Source organism: Schistocerca nitens, chromosome 8, assembly GCF_023898315.1.
Source record: "Schistocerca nitens isolate TAMUIC-IGC-003100 chromosome 8, iqSchNite1.1, whole genome shotgun sequence".
Lineage (NCBI taxonomy): Eukaryota > Metazoa > Arthropoda > Insecta > Orthoptera > Acrididae > Schistocerca > Schistocerca nitens.
The window spans coordinates 298,452,910-298,459,635 of NC_064621.1; the positions used below are offsets into that span (position 1 = coordinate 298,452,910).

The following is a 6,726-nucleotide window of genomic DNA, read 5'->3' on the forward strand; positions in this document are numbered from 1 at the left end:
ATCCAAATAGAAAAATGCCTAAAAATAGGAGACAGCAACAACCATCAGCTGGAAAAGTATTTCTTCCGTTCATCCATAATATTACGGATCGCATTGGGAAAGTATTAGCCAAGTTTCACGTAGAGACAATTTTCAGACCTACTAAGAAAATTAGTGAATGCCTAAGATCAACAAAAGATGCTCGTCACCCCCTAGCCACCCCAGGGGTATATAAAATTCCGTGCAGTTGTGGCAGGGTTTACATAGGAACTACAAAAAGAAGCATCAATACACGGTTGACGGAGCACAAAAGAAACTGTCGCTTGGGACATATCGACAAATCGGCAGTAGCGGAACATGTTTTTAAGGATGGAGATCATGAAATAAAATTTGGTGAAACAAGCGTGCTAGCAAGGACGTCGCATTATTATACACGTATGTATAGAGAGGCAATTGAAATCCACAAACATCAATACAATTTTAATCGTAAAGAAGAAGGATTAAAATTGGATAAGATATGGCGGTCGACGTTGCATCAATCACGTGACAATCGATTGCCTGCAATCGAGAGAACAGACGATAGCCAGAGATAGCTGCACATCGACGCCACGTGACGTGCGGTGACGCCCTCTACGATATCCATATAAGCGGCGGCCCCAGCTCCTAGCAGCCTTTTTATGTGCTACTTTTAAACAGTTTTTTCTCTCCATTTTACAGTCACCCCGTTTTTTGTCTATTGCCTTCCATGATGTTCCCCTTTTTTATATCTATGTTCACCTTATTCTCTCCTTTGCTGTTTTTAAATGTCTTCTATTGTTTTGTTCTATGTCTTTCGGCTGAAGAGCAGCGCCTATGCTGCTGCCAGCCCGCCCCGATGGGGAATTGAAACACAATAAAGGAAAAAAAAAAAAACTCCTAGCAGCCAGTCGTTGACTCACCTCCGAAGATGTTCTCCGTAGTTGAGAACGAAACGTCAGGGAGAAGAAGTTCTACAAATCGACCACGGCAACTTAGCCCGGAAGTTTTTATTGATGAAGACGCCGGCCGTGAAAGCGTACATGGAATGGTTGCACTTCTGTCACATTGAACTATTCTCTTCAGTCATCGTTGGTCCCATTCTTGCACCATTTTTTTCCGGCCGCAGCGATGTCGGAGATTTGATGTTTTATTGGATTCCTGATATTCACGGTACATTCGTAAAATGGTCGTACGGAAAAATCCCCATTTCATCGCTACCTTGGAGATGCTGTGTCCCGTCACTTGTGCGCCGACTATAACACCACGTTCAAACTCACTTAAATCCTGATAACCCGCCATTGTAGCAGCACTAACCGATTGAACTACTGCCCCAGACACTTGTTGTCTTATATAGGAGTTGCTGACCGCAGCACCGTATTCTGCCTGTTTACAGATATCTGTATCTTAATATGTATTCCTATACCAGTCTGTTGGGCGCTTCACTGTATTTATACTTGGGTATCACGAAAATAAAATAGTTTCACCACCCCACATTAAGGATCTCTTCAAAACTTGATGATTTGACTATAGTTTGTTATGCTATCGTGATAGGATGTGATACTTTGGGTACAAAGTTTTACAGTTAAAAGCACATAATCGTAAAAATGTCTGGTGTATCTGCTATATGTTGTGCAGATAAAATTTGTGTGAGTAAGCATGTATTATTTAATTACTGAATGGAGATTTGAGGTTTCACAGCAGCTCACACTATTCTACAAATGATGAAAATTAATGGAATTCTGGGAGTACTGTACATTCAGATAATCAGATTCTAGTACTGGAAACTGGAATGCCTTTTAGACACTTGTGCACTGGATTTGATAAAGGAAGTAACAAGTTTCTGTTAGCATCATTGTTTCCGATTGAGTTTAGATTTTAATAAATAAAATCAATTCTGTTAAAGTGTCTTTTAGTAAACTTGCATGAATCATAGCTCGAAAATTATGTGTGGAATAAATTTAATATTGTATCATGCAAGAGTGAAAATATTAGCTTTTAAATTAGTCTTTAGGACGTCATAAATAGCACAGAAGCATATCACACAAAAAATCAGTAACTGTACTTTTGAGAATGCAGTGTAGGCCTATATATTGGAAAGAAATTCGAAATGGCACTTCTAATTTTACTTGAGACAGGGCTGCATCTTTAATGTATCTAGTAGAGTTTGTATCACAGTTCTACAGCTACTTGAAATTAGCTTCTGTTATCATAAAGTGTTTCCTGTTTGTGTCTTTGTGTATGACAGTGCTTCGTCCATAATTTTGTTTGATGCCACTGTGTTTTTAGTGCATAAATTCCTCTTCCAAAACCAGTCTTTGTGCTTTCTCCTCCTTTTATTGAGTTCTTAGCTCGATTTAGATACCATAACCTGAGTAACAATACCAATGTCCATATAAACAGTGTCACGACCATTTTAACATGAGTGTGTCGAAACACAACAGATGGCACCTGTGTCGTATCAGCCGTTATGTTCCTTTGTTGCATGTGGAAACCCACAAATCAATTTACATGTGATAACACCCTATTTGCACACTGTCATGCCTACTTACATGTACGTTACAAAAGTTAAAAGGGCTCTAATTCTCTTGTATAAAGTTGCTTCTCACACTACCGTCTTCAACAGCTTGCTCTATGTGGATCTCCTCTCATTCTGCTTTCGTTCGTTTGAAACCACACACATCCTGAACCATTTGTTTATGTATATGAATAGTTCCAACACTGTTCACAAACGATGGCAGTTCACGCAGGTCGAGGTACGGACGACTATTGTTTTGATGCTGGTTGCAAGAGACAGTTGCAGTATGTGCATACATTTGCTTTGTACTTGATGGAAGTATGTATTCTGCGGATACTGTCTCTCCCTTGCTTACAGATAATTTGTTTCTTGCCAGCACCATCAGCGATGACAACTTACAATAAATGGAATACAACTTCATTAAATAAGTCACTATGATCACGCTTAACAGTCGAATTGTATACGACATTCACACCAGAATGCTCAGAGCAGTACTTATTGAGTTGGAGAATACATGAAATAGGTGCACAGAAGAAGCCTAATGTCGACAAATATCATTCACGGCTCCCACTGTAGTGTAATTACTTACAGTAGTAACAGGCAGTCTTCAACTAAGTGAATAAGTACTTTGTGAAGAGGAAAAATGTTCTTAAATTTTGCGGTAGGAACCTCATCATAGCATTCAGCAATTTTTTGCTTTGGTGTAAATAGGCAGGTATGGCTTCTGATAAAATGCTCTACAATGGCTCAGGTCTTACCTGATAAATGGGAAGCAAGGAGTACTTATACCGTCTAATGCCACAAATTATGCGTCTCAGAGGGATTCAGTTTCTTCTTCCTCTTTTATGTATACACTTTACTCCGAATATCAGTGACCAGCAGGCATGTTTGTCAATGACATGTCAGTACTTATTGACAAAGAAACATAGGTACATGGTCTCAAGAAAACGGCCTTAAACTTAATATTTCAAAGATTCTGTTCTCTTAATTTAAAAGTAGTGACATCTAAAATCTGTGACATAAGTACTGTACATAAAAATCAAGTTATGGGAGAAACTCAGTCCATCAAATTCTTGGGAGTGAAGTTGGAAAAAAAGTCTAATCTGGCAAGCTAGTTACCAAATCAAAAGCCTTACTTTTGCAGTGGACATACGTTCTGGTGTAACAGAAATAAACAGCATGAAAGTACTATACCACAGTTACTTTAAACCCATAATTACATATGGTTTAATTTTTCAGGGGAGATAAGCCACACATCACGAATCCTGCTATTTCAAAAAAGAATTCTTAGAAAAATGTGTGTTGCTCCTCCAAGAACATCCTGTCGCCTACTATTCAATAACCTTAAAAATATTACCTATTCATGAATTGTGCATCTTTTCACACCATAATCCAGAGCTAACTGAAGAAACCAGTTTCAAACATATGTAAAACACTAGAGGCAAAGAAAATGTAATGTTTCCAACACATTGTTTAAAACTCTACCAACAATCATCCAAGTACATAGGAATGAAACACTACAATAAACTGAAGAATAGAATTGTACTGCACATGGAAATAGGCTCACTGAAGTGAAAGTATATGATCTCCTGGTGGAAAAATTCTGCTGCTCAGTTGAGGAATCTATGAATGATGAGATGATCATTTGAGCAGTATAATGATTTAATATCATAGTATTGTGGACAATATTGTATGCATAATCCAATATCTGGGAAATTAAGACTCTAGGTACTGGTAGATCACAAGAAAAACAATTTACTATTATCACCGTGTTTGACATAGACCTGTGCTACTGAAATTTGTGTTAGAAAATTATGTAACTGTTTGTGTAATAAACCAAAAATTGACATGTGTCTTGTGCAATACGATCAGATAGTCTCCGAAATGTATGTTACGAGACGAATAAAATACAAATACATTTATTCAAATGGCCCTGAGCACTGTGGGACTTAAAATCATAGGTCATCAGTCCCCAAATACATGTATTACAGTCAAGTGGAAATACAAAACTTATCAGTGCTTTTAGAGGTTTTTAAACTACACCAGAACTAATTAAAATGCTGTGTGATTTACCATAGTATTTGTATTGGCGCAATCATTCCTTAATACCTGTTTTGCACATTAGCACAAAGTTTGGTTCCAAAATTAAGGACCATACCGGTAAAGGAAACGTTGTATTTACAGCTTCTTTGACTTATCAAAAACATGACTGATTCCTAAAATAGAAAGAAAGCGCAGCTGATGAGACACACACCTTAGTTTCCAACTATCTTCAATGTAATGGAAATAGCATTCAGTACTTCACTAAAGATTTTCAAAATAGTGTTCTTTGGAGTGTGATGTGTGTATTGCAGAAATGATAGCGTCACCAGTTGCCAGATATTGCAGTGTTACACGTAATTTAATGTCAGTTTCCATGGAACTTTATATACATATAAGGAGTGTTTAAAAGGAAAGGTATGAAATGTCATAATAACCAAGCCGGTTGAAATTTGCATATATTGCTTTTGGAAAATGTAACGAGACATCTAGGAACAGCATTTATTGGAAGCATGCACTGTCACCTCCTCTTAAAAAATTCAAAGCAAATTCCTTGAGCACGGAAAACCATTAATCAAACATGAACTGTGAGACACTCAATAGTCTACGCCAAGTCCATCAAGAGCAAACAGCGTGGAGTGCTTATGGAGGGAGTGATTCTGCTCCGAGGTAACATAAAGTGTAATGACCAAGTTGAAGTGGGAGCAGCTTGAGCATCCAGCCTATAGCCCAGACATATCGCCGTGCGACTTCCATGTGTCTGGTCTGCTAAAAAGACATCTCAAAGGAAATGTTTCACCCAGGACGACGACTTTCCCCTATAAAACATTGGGATAGTTGTGCTCAGGCCACTGGAGACTACTTTTGAAAAAAGACTTCAATTATACCTATAGTGTTGTTTGTACCTTTTCTTTTGAACAGACCTCACGTATTAGACTTTCCGACAGAGCCAGAAATGTGGCTCAAAATAAATGCAAAATTGATTTTAATAATTCGAAAATGATTTTTGAAAGAAAGTTCTTTCCCAGCATGTAGCTTCCTTATTAGAGCTTTGGATGTTCCCAAAAGATTCCTATGAGATACCCATTTTCAAACCCAACATTTGTGGGTCTGCTTTTTCTACATCTACATTGATACTCCGCAAGGCCTGTACCACTACTAGTCATTTCATTTCCTGTTCCACAAGTAAATAGATCGAGGGAGAAACGACTGTCTACATGCCTCGATATGAGCCTTAATTTCTCGTATCGTATCTTCAGAATCGTTTGGCAGTCAGCTTCTTTGTTAATGCCACTATAAACTTTTCAGCTAAAAGCTGCGCAACCATATTAATTCCTGTATGAATAATTTCACTTGTCACTATCTTGAAAGCGGCGTAAATAGTGTTTCCAGTTTCGACGTGTGGAAACGATAACTTACATGTAATGATAGCGGTGTGCGGTGCCAGTGGGGTTGGTGGGTGGGGGGGGGGGGGGGAGAGGGGAGGGCAGCATGTGTAAGTGTAATCCATACTTGTGGAAGCTGGCTTAATACTTCGCAGATTGTTTGCTAATATTATAAATAGCAGTTTCCGTGGCACCGAACCCTACAGCACAATGTGAAAAATATTCTTTGATTGCTGCTTTTCTTTGATGTAGTTTACGATTTGTTACTGAGATATGATTTGGTGAGGGAGGCTTCGAAGTCCCTAACGCTACAACATCAAATTTCCTCCAACAATATTTTATGGTTTATATTATCAACTACCTTATTTGGATGGACTGGACTGGATGTAGGAGGCGTAAAAGAAATCTGTAAAATGCATTATCAACAAGTTTGACTTGAAAATTGGAGCCTGAAATGACACTGAGATTTAGTCAAAATATTATTATTTAACAAATGTAGACATATTTCCTCTTGTATGCGGCGTTCAATTATTTTGGGAAATATATAGGCGGCAGAGAAAGTAGGCGATCATTATTAGCATAGAATTTGTCACCGTTTTTTTTGCAATTTATTATAGACATTTCTGGAAAACGGCCACTTACAAAGTTCCAATTCTGTAATGTGTTCGGAAATGAGGCGGCAGAGAAAGTAGGCGATCATTATTAGCATAGAATTTGTCACTGTTTTTTTTTTTTTTTGCAATTTATTATAGACATTTCTGGAAAACGGCCACTTACAAAGTTCCAATT

At 38.0% G+C, this 6,726-nt stretch overlaps 1 long non-coding RNA gene across 1 annotated transcript in view; it reads right to left on the reverse strand.

Moving 5' to 3' along the window:
* Positions 1 to 6,726, reverse strand: part of LOC126198751 (uncharacterized) — a 105,276-nt gene that overhangs the window by 97,672 nt on the left and 878 nt on the right. The gene's annotated exons all lie outside the window — the stretch shown is intronic.